The 19,043-nt window shown below is 44.1% G+C and overlaps 1 long non-coding RNA gene across 1 annotated transcript; it reads right to left on the bottom strand.

The window, feature by feature from the left end:
* Positions 1-12,837: 12,837 nt before the first annotated feature.
* LOC135983593 (uncharacterized) lies at positions 12,838-19,023 on the bottom strand. Its single transcript, XR_010601294.1, has 2 exons — positions 18,481-19,023; positions 12,838-14,292 (listed from the first exon to the last, which is right to left on the bottom strand). It is a non-coding gene; the product is annotated as an uncharacterized LOC135983593 (long non-coding RNA).
* Positions 19,024-19,043: the final 20 nt, after the last annotated feature.

Genomic DNA, 19,043 nt, shown 5'->3' with positions numbered 1-19,043 from the left:
AAAGAGCCAAGAGCAACGTGAAATGAAAGAAAGAAGAGGCAAGACAAAAGCAGAACAGAAAAGAGAGAGGGAGTAAATCGCTTACATCCAATAATACACTTACTATTTTCTCTGTAAATACATATATAGACATGTAACCCTTCTGCCCATCTAAGTTAGCAGCAACAAGGGCTGGGTTCTGGATCTAGGGGTTCCGTTTCAATAACACAATGCAAAACCGGCTCGAGCCCCCACCCAGTGACCTGGGACAATTACATACCACCCCCTGGGCGCCTCTAAGAGGCAATACTTCCCCTCTCGCAAGCACGGAGTCTGAGTGTAACAGAAAATGTTTAATAACATGAGGTAAACAACATCAGCATTAAATTGGAAAAAACACCACAACCAGGCTTCATGAGCAAAAAAACCCACCCCAGCAAATTGGGCTGTGTCCTTTCCCTTTGGTTCTTGAAACCAGCAACCCAAGAATCACCAAAGTCCCAAAAGTCCAACAACCCCCCCAAAGTCTCTGTCCCTGGTCAGTGCAGCCCCAGAGTTCAAGCGGGGGGGGGGAAGGCACGCAGGGTGTTAAGGGGCACCTTACATGATCCGAGGCAGACTGGCTGCCTCTCCGTGGGGTTCCGCCGCAGCCTTCTCCACGAGCCACCTGTCCTGTGAGCCGCTCCCGCCGTCCACGAACTGCTCTGGCAGTTGCTCCGCTCTGCTCACCGACCTGTGAGCCGCTCAGCTCTGCTCCACTTCAGCCGTTCCTTGGGCCGCTCCCACAAGGCTCCGCTCTGCTCGCTGCTTCTCCAGCCGCTCCACCCTGCTCACCAACCTGTGAGTCGCTCAGCTCCAACCGTCCCGTGAGGCTCCACTCTGCTAGCTGCTCCGCTAGCCGCTTAGCAATATAGCTTCAGGCTCCCCCACTAGTTAACACAGTCTCAGTGATCTCAGCTCTTAATAACTTTAGCTCTTTTGTGATTTCAGCTCTTAGCAATTCCAGTTCATAGTAGGGGAGCCCCAGTGCTAGTGGACCATTGGCCCAAAGTGAATTCAGCTCAGCAGCCTGTAACTAGACTCCTAATAGAATCAAAGTTAGCTCTGACATTCCACAGTGGAGAGAGGAGGTAGTGCACTTGGTGTTTCAAACCCTCAAAGAGGGCCCATACCATCAGATATAAATACCTGTTCACATCCTCTCTCCATTCACTGGGTTTTGTAACCCATGCCCCTTGTCAAGCATGTGCTACTTAGGTAATGGTGAAGGACTCACTCAGTCCTTCTGTCATACAACAGTTCCACTGGCCTTGATTCACAGAATCAGGGTAACAAAACTTTATTCTTCCTGCCCCAATAACAGAGAAACTGGGGATCCCACACCAGCCAAAGTAACCACTTTGAGTTGCTGTTGTTTCATGCCAGGCGAGTGGGTGTGCCTATGCAAACCAGATCAGCCCCTGGAGTTCTTTTCCACACTCGCCATAATTCACCACCAGATGTCAGGGTAGAGCTCATCCTGACTCTGCTTACAGACAGTTTAGTTTTTTAGGCCTGGGTAACTATTTTGTGTTTAAAAGCAGCATTGGCTACTAGAGAGAGAGAGACTTTTACAAAAAGCTTCCTGGCCAATACCCTTTTGAATATTTGTGTGCCAGCTGTATTGTGAGCTCAGAGGCAAGCAATGTAGGCATTTTAAAATCTAGGCCTTATAGGCATTCTCAAGCTTGTTCATGGTGTGGACTGAATTTTAATAGACTAATTGTCTCACGGAGACCTCCTCTTGCTCATTCATAACTGCCAGGCCTCCCAGTCCCATTTACAATTGAATAACATCAATCATAATTATTGCTTATATGGAAAAATACTATTTGAGGTATTTTTAATACAAGTTAGCTAGAAAAAAAGAGGCGAGCCAGCACGATGTAACTAGCCAGTTCACTTTGGGCCATCAGCAAGTGCTCTATGGACAATAGTTTAAGAACCTCGTCTCTAGAAGTTCTGTTCTTATTTCCCTTGGTGGGTTCCCAATAACATACCTATGCACATCTAGTAATAAAGGAATCTTTACTAAGGGTATGTCTTCACTATCCGCAGAAAAGAATGGGTGGAAATATCAGACATATGAAGTCTAATCAATAATTCACTTGTGGTGAATGCAGGAGGAGGGTAAAAGGTTGCCCTTGTCCCTCAGAGCCTTGGAAGGAAATAAAATCTTAAACCATTGGTCTCTCAGACGTGGGTTTGACTCTGACAGTACTCCATGGCCCTCTCCTTCTTTCCCTCCCTTCCAAGTCCCCTTTCCCTTTATCTTTCAGTTTCACTACTTCCCTACTAAAAAACCCCACCCAAAACTTTAAAAAACAAATAAACAACATACATTGTGGAACAAACATGTCACTTGCATATAATTACATTGTTATTCTGCTTGTATGTTATCTCTCTTTTCTACCTCCCTCCTCATTATCTAAATTGTAACATCTTCAGGGCAGGGACTACTATTGTTTGTACAGTGCCTAACACTATGGGGCCCTGATCCCAGATACAGTCCCTAGGTGCTATCACAATAAAGATAATAAAATACTAATAAGGCAGAGAGAAAACTTTACAAGATCCAGTGGTAAAGGCAATGGAGCTTAAATTCCCCAAGCCAAATAGCTGCAGATTCCTATTTCTTCTCGATCTTTTTAAAATTATATATACACCTATACCAGGGAAATTAAAATGCAATGCAATGTAATGATCAAGGACTCAAATCAAGACTTTCCAGAAGCTAAGGCTGCTCCCAAAATGCTAACTTAACCATGTTGCACATGTCGAATTTCTGATACTTAAGTAATACATTTAGCAGGTAAATTAAAAAAAAAAGCCTTGTAAAAATGTATTATTGTTTGTTATTAATGTGCATTACAAAATGCATAGTATGTGCAGGATGATTGACTTAAGGTGGCAGAAAGAGCTCTCATATCTGGGCCTTCCTCATGTTTTATTTCAGTCTTAATTCTGCATCTAATGCTATAGATTTTGCATCAAATTAATTTAAAGTAATATGCATGCAGAGATCTAGCTGGGCATTTTTGCAAACATAGTCACACTCGTTCTGCTAGGTATATGAAAGAAGTCATGGAAGGATAATGTTTTTAACAATTCAAGCACTAAAATACATTAAAATTTAAAACCTTTAATGAGTAGAAGGGAGTGGGCTTGTTAATTCTAGTACCCTGGAGTGCCTGAGCAATGGCATAAACACAGTAATTAGACAAATAGACTCAGATAGTCTGTACATTCTACCATCTTTGGCCAGTGGATAAGAGGTAAGATCTTTGCTTGTTAAAACATTTTGATTCCAAGATTTGTCTGCAACTGAAGAATGTACAGCACCCCCCATTGGGTAAAACAAGGGGGAGCTGGGAGAGAGCCAAAGATAGTTTAAGCCACATTTAGGCTCTCACAATCTCGGACCAGCTGTGTGCTGGTCTGATCTCCTAGTGTAAGTAAGGCTTGGTCTACACTAACCCCCCAAATCGAACTAAGGTACGCAACTTCAGCTACGTGAATAACGTAGCTGAACTTCGAAGTACCTTAGTTCGATCTTACCTCGGTCCACACGCGGCAGGCAGGCTCCCCCGTCGACTCCGCGGTACTCCTCTCGTCTAGCTGGAGTACCGCAGTCGACGGTGAGCACTTCCGGGTTCGACTTATCGCGTCCAGACAAGACGCGATAAGTCGAACCCAGAACTTTGATTGCCAGCCGCCGAACTAGCGGCTGGGTATAGACGTACCCTTAGTGCAGCATCTAATGTATTGTTGCCCTTGGCCTGAACATTTGGCCAAAATTCAGAGCCTGACCATATTGTTTCTATTTGGAGAATAAATTAATATGACGAGTCAGCTATTTCCTTGGTGCAATCCTGTTTACTTACAAAGCACATACACAAAGTTGATTCCATGACCATAGCAGAAACAAGGGACAAGAAGCAGTTTCTTTGCTCACATTTTCCAAGTCTGCCTTTCCAGACTGTCCTGTGCCCCACAGAGCTTTGGCTCTTCTCTCTCCAAAAGGCATCCTCACAAATACTTCTCAGGCTCTCCTAAACTATGTCGGCATAATTTATGTCATTCACGAGTATGAATAAACCACCCCCCTGAGAAACATAAGTTATACTGACATAAGCGCTGGTGTGGACACCGCTATGTCAGCAGGAGAGTTTCTCCTGCCAACATAGCTTCTGCCACTCACGGGGGCTGGAGTAGTTAAGTCGACGGACAGCTCTCTCCTATCAGCTTAGAGCAGCTGTAAACTCTCTTGCGTAGCTGTGCCTTTAGTCTCTTGGCTTTCTGGTTGCTTTTTGCCTCTGAAACCCACACAGATAAACACAGCTGCACCCAATCAATCCCCAGCCCCTGCATTTGCAATCAGTCCTCAGGGAAAACCCTCTTGTCCCCGAATTAGTTCTTGCTCAGGCCGTCCCATGTGGTACAGTGCCCTCAGTGGCAGCTTCTATTGTTTCAGCTACATTTCGCCTAATGAAAGGTGGCTGTCATGCCCATCAACTTTAACATGGTTTCTGCCTACAAATCAAAGATATTTGCTGGTAGCCATTAAAACCTTCAAGCATAACAGCTAATCAGCTTTCAATTGAACTAAAAGCACTAACTCTCACTCCATTTGTAAAATGGTAACTGGTAAAATCACATTGGAATTGAAGTAGGAAAAATGCAAGATGGTCAGAGTGATGTTATGTTAAGGTCTCATATTTTGAGACACCAATGGAACCTATTTTGTGAATTAATGCATGCAGGTGGTGATTCATTGTATTGTATAAGTGTCAGATATGTTTTAGCTGAACCTTTACTCCCATAAGATTCAAAAGGCCAAAGTGGGAAAATTACTCCTGTGAGCAGTAAGAAAATGATTAAATCACTTCGTAAAGGAAAGAAATCCCTTGCACATTACACAAACAAAATATGCGGTGGCAGGGGGCCCATATTTTGAGCAGCAGAGAGCGTTCTAAGAGTGATAAATATCAGGATGCTCTCTGCTATTTTGATACTAGGGTTCTTCAAAGGAGCAGGATGGAGGGGGCAAGGGGGATGGAAATAATACAGGGCAAGATCCATACCCTCTTGGAGACACAGCAAGAACTTATAACCCTGGGGGAGGGCGAGGCCATCCTAATTACAGACTAGTGCAGCTTCCTGCATCTCTAGAGCAGCCATCCCGGGTGCCTAAATTATATACAGCCTGCTCTGGATTTGCTACTAGTAGTGACCTTGTCAAGAATCCCCACAGCCCTACAGGCCTGCTCTCACTGCCCTGTTAAGCTCCCTTCCACCCCTAGCTTTACACCCGGCATGTCCTCTGCACTGGAGATTCTAAGGGGATGTGCATAGGAAGCCTCTGGCTATGCTGCACAGTACTGTCCTGCAGGAATTCTCCTCGGCTGGAATAAAAGGCTTTTTTCAACCCTTGTACCTAACCACAGCAACATATAGGGACCAGGGGGATCAAAGTCTCAACCATGGAATGATATTGCTAAAAGGCCAAAATAACTTTGTCAACATATGCCACATAATTTAGCATTTTGCATGTTATCCTTTTAAACTGAGACATTTTCCAAAAAAGTTTTATTTATACAGCGCTTTTAATATTAAAAGCATTTTACAAACATTATGTACATATTACAAACATACCGGTCCTCACAGCACCTTTGTAAGGTACGTCAGTATTATTTTTAATCCCCTTTTAGAGATGAGTAAACGAAGTTACAATGATTTGCCCCAGGCTACAAAGGTAACCTATGGCTGAGTCAGGAGTAGAACTCAAGAGTTCCACGCTCCTTGGGCTCATCCACCCACAAACTGGACTTGAAATAACTAACTTGGTTGTAATTCATACCTTATTTATTTCTGTGGCAGTGTGTGTGTGTGGACACTTATTTTGAAGAAAAGTACCCTTTTCAATGCAACTTAAGTCAGAAAAAAATCAATTTAAGTTAAATTGAAATTAGACACTCTTACTCCAAAATAAAACTGATACTTTTAGTTACTTTGGTGCAAATTACAACTGATTTAGTCATTTTGGTTCCAGTTTGTATGCAGAGAAGTCCTAGTCTTGTGCACAGATGACTTAAAATAAAGTTTCTAAAAACCTGAAAGGGATGTTTGAGGGAGGCCAGGTCTACACCATAAACTTACAATCGGTATAACAACGTTGCTCGGGGGTTTGAAAAATCCATATCCTTGAGCAATACAGTTACACTGACCTAACCCCAAGTATAGACAGCACTATAGGCTAGTGTACACACGAGAAGCACTACAGCGGCACAGCTGCACCCGGGAGAGTTCTCCCACCGACACAGCACTGTCCATACCAGCATTTAGATGGGTGTAACTTAAATGACCCAGAAGGGCGGCTTAGGCAATGCCTACACTACCACTTATGTCACTCAGGGATATGAAAAAAAATACCCTCCTGAGCGACATACATTTCATCAGCATAAGTGGTATGTGCACAGTGCTATGTTGGTGAAGAGCTACTCATAGACTCATAGACTTTAAGGTCAGAAGGGACCATTATGATCATCTAGTCTGACCCCCCGCATGATGCAGGCCACAAAAGCTGACCCCACCCCTTTCCCTTGACTCTGCTGTTGAAGTCCCCAAATTCTGTGATTTAAAGACTTCAAGTCGCAGAGAATCCTCCAGCTAGCGACCCCCGCCCCATGCTGCGGAGGAAGGCGAAAAACCTCCAGGGCCTCTGCCAATCTACCCTGGAGGAAAATTCCTTCCCGACCCCAAATATGGTGATCAGTAGAACCCCGAGCATGTAGGCAAGATTCTCCAGCCAGACCCTCATTGGCCATGGATACTATTGACCAGCGATGGCACGCTGTTGATTTGACTAAAATCACGTTATCCCGTTAAACCATTCCCTCCATAAACTTATCTAGCTTAATCTTAAAGCCAGACAGGTCCTTCGCCCCCACCGTTTCCCTCGGAAGGCTGTTCCAATATTTCACCCCTCTGATGGTTTGAAACCTTCGTCTAATTTCAAGCCTAAACTTCCCCACGGCCAGTTTATATCCGTTCGTTCTCGTGTCCACATTAGTACTGAGCTGAAATAATTCCTCTCCCTCCCTGGTATTTATCCCTCTGATATATTTAAAGAGAGCAATCATATCCCCCCTCAGCCTTCTTTTGGTTAGGCTAAACAAACCGAGCTCCTCGAGTCTCCTTTCATACGACAGGTTTTCCATTCCTCTGATCATCCTAGTGGCCCTTCTCTGTACCCGTTCCAGTTTGAGTTCATCCTTTTTAAACATGGGAGACCAGATGTGCACACAGTACTCCAAATGTGGTCTCACCAGTGCCTTGTACAACGGAAGCAGCACCTCCTTATCCCTACTAGATATACCTCGCCTAATGCATCCCAAGACCGCATTGGCTTTTTTCACCGCCACGTCACATTGCCGACTCATAGTTATCCTGCGGTCTACCAGGACTCCGAGGTCTTTCTCCTCCTCCATTACTTCCAACCAATGCGTCCCCAGCTTGTAACTAAAATTCTTGTTAGTCATCCCTAAATGCATCACCTTACACTTTTCACTATTACATTTCATCCTATTTCTGTTACTCCAATTTACAAGGTCATTTAAGTCTCCCTGCAGAATATCCCGATCCTCCTCCGAATTGGCAATACCTCCCAACTTTGTGTCATCCGCAAACTTTATCAGCCCACTCCTACATTTGGTTCCGAGGTCAGTAATAAATAGATTAAATAAAATGGGACCCAAAACCGAACCTTGAGGAACTCCACTGGTGACCTCCCTCCAATCTGACAGTTCACCTTTCAGTATGACCCGCTGCAGTCTCCCCATTAACCAGTTCCTTATCCATCTCTGGATTTTCAAATCGATCCCCATCTTTTCCAATTTAACCAATAATTCCTCGTGAGGTACCGTATCAAACGCTTTACTGAAATCGAGGTATATTAGGTTCACCGCATTTCCCTTATCTAATAAGTCTGTTACTTTCTCAAAGAAGGAGATCAGATTGGTTTGGCACGATCTGCCTTTGGTAAAACCATGTTGTAATTTGTCGCAATTGCCATTGACCTCAAGGTCCTTAACTACTTTCTCCTTCAAAATTTTCTCCAGGACCTTGCATACTACAGATGTTAAACTGACAGGCCTGTAGTTACCCGGGTCACTTTTTTTCCCTTTCTTGAAAATAGGAACCACATTAGCTATTCTCCAGTCCAACGGTACCACCCCCGAGTTTAAAGATTCATTAAAAATTATCGCTAAGGGGCCTGCTATTTCTCGGGCCAGTTCCTTCAATATTCTAGGATGAAGATCATCTGGTCCGCCCGACTTAGTCCCGTTAAGGTGTTCAAGTTTGGCTTCTACCTCGGATACGGTAATCTCCCCTCCTTTATTCCCCTCTGTCACGCTGCCACTATTCCTAAGCCCTTCATTTGCCTTATTAAAGGCCGATGCAAAATATTCGTTTAGATATTGTGCCACGTCGATATAGCTACTACTGCTGCATTGGTACAGGTGTAAGCTTGCTAGTGTAGACATGGCCTTATTCACACTCCTGAGCATCAAGTTATACCAACATGACCTGTAGTGTAGACAAGCCCTGAGTGTAGCAAAAGCCTTTTAATAAAGGAGGGAAACAATGCGGCATTATGTTGGGGAAACATCAGAGACAGGATTCATAACGCAAACCATGTGCAAAAGCCCCACTCCAAGTAAAAAGTGACAAAGAGTCCTGTGGCACCTTATAGATGTAGTGGAGCATAAGCTTTTGTGGGTGAATAAAGCCACGCAAGCTTATGCTCCACTATGTCTGTTAGTCTATAAGATACCACAGGACTCTTTGTCACTTGTTACAGATTCAGACTAAGAGGGCTACCCCTCTGATACTCCTAAGTAAGTTTGGCAGTGTCCTTTTCCCCTCGGGTTCTCAAGTCCAGCAACCCAACAGACACTCCTCCCACAGTTTCTGTCCTTGGTCAGTACAGTCCCCCAGACTTCAGAAGTTCATCTGTAAAGTTTACCTCCCCCTGCCTGCGTGGAAGTGGTCCCCCAGACTTCAGAAGTTCATCTGCAAAGTTTACCTCCCCCTGCCTGCATGGAAGTGGAGGAGGCATGCGGGGGCATCTTACATGCTCTGCTGCTCAGGTTGATGGCTGTTTGCCACGCCTCCCAATGGGGTTCTGCTGCAGTCTTCGCCACCAGCTGATCCGCTCTGCCTCTCCGCTATCTGCTCAGCAACTTGTCTTCAGGCCCCCCTTAACACAGTTCTCAGCAATCTCAACTCTTAGTGATTTTAGCTGGTGCACCACTAGCCCAAAGTAGGTCAAATGCTTAGTTGAGGGCGAGTCCCTCCATCATAAAATGCCAAGTACCGTTCTACTGTCCTTGATTCACATAACCAGGATAACAACACTTTATTACTCCTGCCCCAATAACAAAGAGACTGGGGATCCCACAGCAGCCAAAGTGACCATTAGGGCAAGCAGTCCATCATGCTATGCAGGGTGGGTGTGCCCATGCAAACAAGATCAGCCCCTGAAGTCCTTTTCCACAGCTCACCACCAGATGTCAGGGTAGAGCCCATTCTGACTCTGCTTGCATCAGGATAGTTAGATGATCCTGAAAGCATTGCCTGTCACACCAGTTAAAAAATCGGAAACAAAGGTTAGGAATAAATGGTCAGTTTTCAGAATGGAGAGAGGCAAATAGTGGTGTCCCCAAATGGTTGTACTTGGACCAGTGCTGTTCAACATATTCATAAGTGATTTGGAAAAAGAGATAGAGTGAGGTGGCAAAATCTGCATGGTTACAAAACTACTCAAGATAGTTAAGTCCAAATCTGACTGCAAAGGGATCTCACAAAACTCGGTGACTGGGCAACCAAATGGCAGATGAAATTCAGTGTTGATAAATGCAAAGTAATGCACATGGCAAAATATAATCCCAACTATACATATGAAATCATGGTGTTTAAATTAGCTGTTACCGATCAAGAAAGAGATCTTGGAGTCACTGTGGATAGTTCTCTGAAAACATCTGCCCAGGATGGGCAAGTATGCAACCCCATGTTCTGCGTGTCACTAGCCTCTGTTTGCCAGAAGCTGGGAGTAGGTGATGGGGAATGGATAACTTGATGATTACCTGTAAAAAGCAACAGAGGGTCCTGTGGCACCTTTGAGACTAAGGCCTTGGCTACACTTACTCGCTAGTTCGGCGGCTGGCAATCAAACTTCTGGGTTCGACTTATCGCGTCTAGTCTGGACGCGATAAGTCGAACCCGGAAGTGCTCGCCGTCGACTGCGGTACTCCAGCTCGCCGAGAGGAGTACCGCGGAGTCGACGGGGGAGCCTGCCTGTCGGGTGTGGACCAAGGTAAGTTCGAACTAAGGTACGTCGACTTCAGCTACGTTATTCACGTAGCTGAAGTTGCGTACCTTAGTTCGAATTAGGGGGGTAGTGTAGACCAAGCCTAACAGAAGTACTGGGAGCATAAGCTTTCGTGGGTAAGAACCTCACTTCTTCAGGTTCTTACCCACGAAAGCTTATGCTCCCAGTACTTCTGTTAGTCTCAAAGGTGCCACAGGACCCTCTGTTGCTTTTTACAGATTCAGACTAACACGGCTACCCCTCTGATACTTGATGATTACCTGTTCTTTTCATTCCCTCTGAAGCACTTGGTATTGGCCATAATTGTAAGACAGGGTACTAGACTAGATGGACCATTGGTCTTACCTAGTATGGCCATTCTGCTGTTCTTGTATAGAACCCAGATGTATCTACCCCCACTCCCGCTGTAATCCACTAGACCCCCACTCCCATCCCAGAGCTCAGATAGAACCCTAGAGTCCTGATGGAGTGTGTCTCTCTCTGCAGCGTTAGTAACAAAGGGAAAATATACATTAAAATCTTAAACCTAGCCAGTGTCCCTTACGTGACTTGCCACAAGATGTCAGGGCATATTAGTATTAGAGCTGAGTGGGTCTAATATTTAATTTGCTTTCTTTTATACAGGAATTAGATACAGAGCTCTTGTCAACTAATTGCTAAGTTATCTGTCCAAAAACTAGAGTTTTTAGGTGCCTAATTAGCCCCTGGAATCACGGATAAAGTTGCCCCGCCCCACCAAAATCTGAAACGGTGCTTCTGTGGACGATGAGCCCCTGAACGCAGCAGAGGCCACTCGGCTGCTGAATGGCAGTGTAGGGAGCTCTCGTTAGCCCTGCTGGCATGGCAGGGAAGGAGCGTGTCTCAAAGAGCTTGGCTTGTTTAGCCTAACCCACGGAAGGCTGAGGGGAGATATGATTGCTCTCAATAAAACCAGGGAGGGAGAGGAGCGCCAATGTGGACACAAGAACAAATGGATATAACATCAACAAGTTTAGGGTTGAAACTAGATGACCCATCAAATGGGTGGAGTTCTGGAACAGCCTTCCAAGGGGAGCAGTGGGGGAACCAAAAATCCTAATTGGCTTCAAAACTGAACTTGATAAATTTATGGAGGGGATGGTATGATGAGATTGGCTACATGCCATTGTAGGTAATCTACAATTGCTAGCAGCAAATATTTCCAATGGCCGGTGATGGGCCATTAGCTGGGGATGGCTCTGAGTTACTACAGAGCATTCTTTGCCAGGTGTCTGACTGGTGGGTCTTGCCCACATGCTCTGGGTCGCCACATTTGGGGCCTGGAAGGAATTTTCCTCTGGGGTCAGAGTGGCAGAGACCCTGGAGATTTTTCACCTCCCTTTGCATTATGGGAAGCTGGTCACTTGCAGGTTTAAATGAGTATAAATGGTGGATTCTCTGTAACTTGAAGTCCTTAGCCATCATTTGAGGACTTCAGAAACTCAGCCAGAGGTTAGGGATCTATTAGAGGAGTGGGTGGGTGAGGTTCTCTGGCCTGCAGTGTCCAGGAGATCAGAATAAATCAGTGGTTCTCAACCAGAAGTCTTCCATCGATTCATCTAGATATTTGCCTAGTTTTCCAACAGGCTACATAAAAAGCACTAGCAAAGTCATACAAACTAAAATGTAATACAGATAGACTTGTTTATACTGCTCTATATAGTATACACTGAAATGTAAGTACACTATTAATATTCCACATGATTTATAATAATATGGTTAAAAATGAGGAAGTAAGCATTTTTCTGTAACAGTGGGCTGTGACATGTATTTTGTCTGATTTTTGTAAGCAAGTGGTTTTTAAGTGAGGTGAAACTTGGGGGGTATGCAAGACAAATCAGACTGCTGAAAGGGGTACAGTAGTCTTGAAAGGTTGAGAGCCACTGCACTAGATGATCATGATGGTCCCTTCTGGCCCTAAAGTCTATGAGTGGTGCCATGACAGTGGAGCTGAAGAGGGCTCCCTGCAGAAATGAGGTGCAGGGGAGGCTGCAGTCCTGGCAGGATAGAGCAGAATTCTGGTTTGTGTTCTCTGCTCTGCCCCACCAGACTGCAGCCTCCCTTTCCCTCCCTCCCAGGGATTGGGTGTCATCGGCCCTGTGGACCACGAGGAGGCGGAAGAAGCCCCTGGGAGAGGTGGGGAGGCCACACTGCTGCTGAATGACTCCTGCCCTGCCAATTATCTGAATAAACTCTGTGTCCCCTGTGCTATTTGGATAATCAGGTGTATACTGTAGGTATACAAGGGTTGTGGAATCCCTGTCATTGGGGCATTTTAGAAGAGGTTAGAAAAGCATCGGTCTAGGATGGCCTAGGTATACGTGTCCTTCCTGCTGCACTGAGACAGACCCTAGATAACCTCTTGAGGTCCCTTCCGACCTACATGTCTATGGTTAATTTCTTTCATATTTGATATTTGGTTTGTATTGCTAATACTGGAACATTTATCTCCTAGAAAACAGTAATCTGATCTACACAGCAATTCAGCTGTTCTGTTTAAAGTTTGTGAACTGCTCCCCTCTAGTGGCTACCTAGAAAAACTGAAGTTTTCACAGAATCCTGGCCAGGCTCCTATTTAAGGCTTACTTTTTGTCCCCAGAATGGCTTAATTTGTGGGTGTGTGTTTGTAAAATAACATCACTTGCTTTTTCAGTTCTGTAGATCTGTTTCCTATGGTACAATCAGTGATCTGTAAGAGTAACAACTTTAGCTCTTTTTCCTTTAATAATGGTGGTCACAATAGGTTAGATCAGGGGTCGGCAACCTTTCAGAAGTGGTGTGCCGAGTCTTCATTTATTCACTCTAATTTTAAGGTTTCGCATGCCACTAATACATTTTAACATTTTTAGAAGGTCTCTTTCTCTAAGTCTATAATATATAATTAAAGTATTGTTGTATGAAAAGTAAATAAGGTTTTTAAAATGTTTAAGAAGCTTCATTTAAAATTCAGTTAAAATGCAGAGCCCCCCAGAACGGTGGCCAGGACAGGGCAGTGTGAGAGCCACTGAAAATCAGCTCGCGTGCTGCCTTCGGCACATGTGCCATAGGTTGCCTACCCCTGGGTTAGATGGTAGTAGTCTGAGTACAACTTCAATCTGCCTATGTTTGTGTTTGGTATTTTCAAGTGACTTTGGAGCTTCTGAAAGTTGTTGGATTGACAGCAGTGTAGACCAGAATCTAGTATTGGTGCAGCCTCAGCCCTGTATAGACAGGATCACAGTAATTCTTCCTGCCTCTTCAAATCCTTGGGCTATGCGTTTTGTTTTTCGTGAGACTTCCAGCAGGGTTCAGACTATTGCCAGCTGAGATGTTGGTTTTGTACGACGCAAGCAGCTGGCCAGTAGGAAATGGGCTGGGACTGACCACCTTTTCATTGTAGAATTTTTGATGTTTCCTCATTCCAAACAGTAAAGGCTCCCCCAAACCTCTCAAAGATTCCTCTGCCTGCATTTCTTGTGTGTGTTTCACTGCCATCTAATGTCTCACCTCAAGGCTCCATGTTTTGTCCTCCCTAGACTGAAAGATGTGGTCAGCTTTCCCAGTGATCTGGGGATCCTTGTGTGTCCCTGCTGGTCAGGAAATTTAGAGTAGTAGATAATTTCTCCCTGGATCTTTCCAGGAAACAGGAACTGAAATCCAGGCCCCACTGAAGTCAATATCAGCTCCAGGGTTGACCTCAATAGAGTCAAGATTTCACCTTGGATGTTTTCTTTTCCCCATCTTAGCAAGCTGGGAGGAGAATTGGAATCCCCCCTTCTGTTCTTCCCACCCAGGGAGGGGAGTGTTCAGCAAGGTTCCTGGGATGCTCAGTTCTGCACCCTCCTCCAAACTCTTTCACTGTCCCAAGATGATCCCCTGGCAGCCTGAAATAGGGGTGGGAGGGAGACAATTTTCAGTTCAGTTTGATACAATTAGTATTGCCAAAGTAGAACAAAAATGATAGACCCCCTCAGCTGCATCAGAAGAAGGTCTGATCTGCTCAGGTGTAGGATGTTGGATGAGGGGGTTGATCCCTGCATCCACTTGTCATTATGACTGTCCACTCCTGAGCTGGTGGCAGGTTCTTATGCAGCACAGAGCTGTCTCTGTGGCTTTCTCCTTTCTTCTGGGCACAGTTTTTCCTCATTGATTTGAATGAGAAATCTTTTAGGATTCCTGATAATTTGAGGAAGTACCTCTCTTGTATTCCCTTATGTTCTGGACAGCGGAGTAGGAAAAGGCACTTTTGGGAGTTACACTTGTCCCCAACTACAAGTAGCAATAGCAACAGACCCTGGTAATCAGCAGGCAGGATTGAACTAGGGACCTCTGGAGCTTAGTGCATGAGCCTCTACTGCGTGAGCTAAAAGCCAACTGCCTGTTAGCTAAGGCTGTAGAGCAGACTCATTCTCTCTCTCTCTCTCTCTCTAAGTGCCACTAGATGGGACAGAAACCGCACCCAGGAGGTGTGTGGGTTACACAAGCACCATTTTTTTTTTAAGTGCTCAAACGTGGAAATTTTGGGTCTCCGTGCTAAGCCATGACCAAGGAAAGGACAATATTACTCGTTAGGCCCACCCCGCCAGTGACAGCAGCCCTACTACGTAGTCCATTGTTCACTATCTGCAAATGCTTTCCCAGGGATTGACAGTGTAAAACATTTGGAGAAGCAAGGAATGGAGGGGCCTGATTCTCTTTTATCCAGAGTGATGATGGGTAGGGGCCTTAGTACAAATGTGAATCAAGCTGTCTGTGTGAGGAATGCCGTCTTACAAAGTGGATGCTAGCCAGATAACTCAGTCTGATAACATACAAGGATGGGTGGAAGGGCCTGCATGCTAATAGGTTTCACTTTGCTGTTCACTTGTTGAACTCAGTTTGTTTAAATTGTTGCTGAAACAGACAAAGGCGTTTGTGTTGTAGCTCTCAGGTTCCATCTTGTATGCCCTGTCTACTCTGCTTGATGCCCTTAAGGCCAGATTTGTCAAAAATGCAGATTGTCTGAGTCCATCTGAGATCAATGGGAACTGTGGATGCTCAGTACCTCTATGTTCTGCACTTCACAGGGCAGTAGCTGTCCAGTGTGTGTTTTAATTTCAAGTTCTGAATCCTGGGTCCATATTTATACACAGAACACATCTATCTGAGGAACCCAGTCTAGCCTGTGCACGGCTCTCATTCCTGAACCTGAAAATGTAAAATTATAAAGAGGAAAGGAAGGTTTTGATCAGGACCTCACTGGAAAATGAAAAGTGTTTTTTTTTTTTTTTTTGTGGCGGGGGGGAGTGAGAACATATTTTTGTTTTTAAAATCACTTTTCATTTCCTGATCTTTTTGCAGTGATGTCTGCCCTCCTGGTAGCTCCCCTACTCCTTGACAGTATGGGCATGGTGCTGATTAACCAGACTAAGGGCTTCTACATACTACCTCTTATATTGGTATAACTTATGTTGCTTTGGGTGTGTGTGTGTGTGTGTGAATAAGCCCCCCCCCCCCAATCCCCTGAGCGACATGAGTTACACTGACCGAAGTGCTGATGTGGACACTGGTATGTCAGCAGGAAAGCTTCTCGCACAAATAGAGCTGCCCCATGTGTGAGAGGCGGTAGTTTTTATTATGCCAACTGGAGAGTTTGCTCCCGTCAGCATAGAGCATCTTCACTAGATGTTCTACAATGATGCAGCTGCAGCGCTTTTAATGTGGACTAGCCCTAACAGCTTTTCCTCCAGGGGAGTCATATACTCAAATCAGCTGTGTAAAATGCCTTTAAGTACAGACACCTTGCATTCTGGCAGAATGGTAAGGGCAATCATGAAAGGCATCCTCTGACATCTTGTGAGTCAGCCAGTTATGTACAGTTTATATGTTGGGTTTTTTTAAGCTATGTAACCCATCTCTCCTCACTTAGAGTTTGATCAACCAATGTGTAAATTGTCCCAGGAAAGACAGACTTGAATTCCTCATCCATCCTAGAATGGCTTCTAAATCTGTGGAATCAAATCAGTGATAGCTTTGTTTATATATGTGCTAAAATGTTTCTCAAATATACCCCATCACACCAATGACTAGCAAATAAGTCTGATGGAGGGAGGGGCCTCGGTGCAGAGCAAACTGAGAACCAGAAGTCATGTTTTCTTGCTCTTCAGAACCGAGTAAGTCCTGGATAAACAATTATATTAAGAGTCATGTCACAGCTAAGAGCATGTAGGTCTCAGAATCAGTGAAGATGAATTTTATCACTGTTACTGATTTCTAGGTCTGCCTGATCAATTGGGAATGAATAATTTATTCATTGAATTTAGGCCCTTTATGTTATGCATGAACAGCTCATTAATTTATTTTCTGTAAATGTTCAAGAGCTTGTGAGTAAACTTTCTGCTATGAGTATTCATGATTTATACTTTACACTATGATGGAGATCCTCAATCATGATATTGTTTCTGCTCTCTGATTGGATGACCTGTTTTATAAACAACCTGTACAAAACACCTGATAAAAATGAGTGGGCTTTGATTCTCGGGTGGGGGGGGGGATGAATAGTAAGCAATTTAAGGAGGAGAGAAAACAAGGAAAGGAAATGATTCCCCAAGCCTTATTTGGCACAAAAGAGAATGTTATATTTGTACCTGTAAGTGGAGCTCAAACTTTTAAATAGCTGGGTTCATTCCTGATTGAGACATACATAAAACAGATTAGGTAGTTACAGTGTTTAATGGAACCTGTAATCAATTTTCTCTCATGCCAACCAGGTGTAGTGGTTCTACTACACTGCAATGGAAGCCCAGGCTTTGAACTCAGGCTCAAGCCTAATCGTGCTTCTGTCTACACACAAATTATGCTAACCCAGGTGCGTGGAGGATCTGAGCTTGAGTTGAACTGGGACCCAGGCTTCAAGCCCTATTGCTTTGCAGTGTGGACACAACCCCACTGAACTCATGCTCTAAGAGTCTACGAAAAGTATCCCATGGGGCTGTTTTCTGGAGTGTAAAATTTAGTGGTCATTCAAGTTTTTCCACATGCAAACAAAGGGCTAGAGCAGCCACATTTTGGGAGAGCTCTAGGAAGTCTTGGATACGGGTGGTTGGACTCAGGCCCACATAATGCAGTGTAGACGCTCGAGCCTTAGATTAACAAACCCAAGGTCTGCTAACCGTGGATTGCAGGGTGGATATACCCATAGGTGCAAATCGTACCCACATCCCTTTCTGGTTCATTTAATTGCTTAAAATTAACCAGGGTGATTGGAAAGCTGCTAGACAACCAGCAATACACACTCTACTTCGTAGATCGGTGAAGGTCTGGGGAACTGGTGTTTTGTTAAAGGTTTGCTCACTGGCTGGGTGCATGAAGTAAACTTAAAAAAGTGCAAGCTGATGAAAGGGAGGGGCAAGGATTCACAGTTGCAGGTATTGTTGACACAGGTCAACTGTTGTCTACTAGTTCTGGTATAACCAGTTGCTGATATCAGAACTCTCTCTCTAATGTAAAAAGAAGAACAGGAGTACTTGTGGTACCTTAGAGGTGCCACAAGTACTCCTGTTCTTCTTTTTGCGGATACAGACTAACACGGCTGCTACTCTGAAATCTCTCTAATGTATAACCCGGCTTCCAGGAACAATTTCCAGATATAGCATAACCTACGATCTGCTCTCAAGAGTCTATAAACCAGTCAGACTGCATACATCAATGGAATTTAGACTTTAGAGCAAGGCATGGGGAGGTGAAGAGGAGAATTTAGGAGTCTGTCTGCACTCTGTGTTCCTTCCAAAAGACTTCAGCTGCGTTCTTGCTTGCTCTGTTTCTGACTGCTTAAAGGGTACAAGCAACAGGTTGCTTGAGCAAATGTTTCCACTTCCAATGAACATTTTGTGCTTGTTCAGAGTTATAAAAGGATTGTGAACACCTAAAAGCTTTAGTCACAATAGACCTACTTTTTTCTAGTAAGATCTAGTAAGGTCAGGATTTTATAATCTATAAAACATAACAGCATGCTAATGTTATTTCTAGCTCCCATGTTAGACATCCCCCAACAGCCTCCTTATAACCAAATGATGCTATTACAAAATACTCACGCCAATAAGAATCTGCATTTTGCTTAACTACGCTTCATCCACTTCTAGGTAACTTACACTGGCTTCTTCTGTTGGAATTGTTTACAAGGTGTCCTCTATCTTCAGTACAAGTGGCTCTAAACATGTGAGTAAAGGGGTACATTAATCTCATTCACAGTCTTGTTAAAATAAACAGTGGCATAAAGGATGAGAGTACAAAGCCTACATTTAATCACTTGACAATGGAAACCATATAAAATGAATGGGGAAGGAATAAGACTGTTTTACAAGCTGCCAGAATTTAGTATATTTAATCCTTTAAATGAATCTTCTGTGAGAAACTTTTCTGTTTAAAATATGATAGCAAATGTAAACTAAGAAGTCAGTAAATTCAAGGACTAAATTTCTGGTTGGTTGTACTAGCTTACCATAGAGACACCAATAGCAGCTCCATAGTGAAGACTCTTTTTTAATTAACACTTACAGCATGGATTCAACTTCTTTATGTATTTTAAAAAAAAAATCTTATCCTCCCTACAACTACAGCACATATTCTCTTCTCTCAAAGAGCATTGAGCAGATTT

Source organism: Chrysemys picta, chromosome 5, assembly GCF_011386835.1.
Source record: "Chrysemys picta bellii isolate R12L10 chromosome 5, ASM1138683v2, whole genome shotgun sequence".
Classification (NCBI taxonomy): Eukaryota; Metazoa; Chordata; order Testudines; family Emydidae; genus Chrysemys; species Chrysemys picta.
Note: the sequence above shows the minus strand (reverse complement) of the source record. Positions and strands in the feature narration are given on the sequence as shown.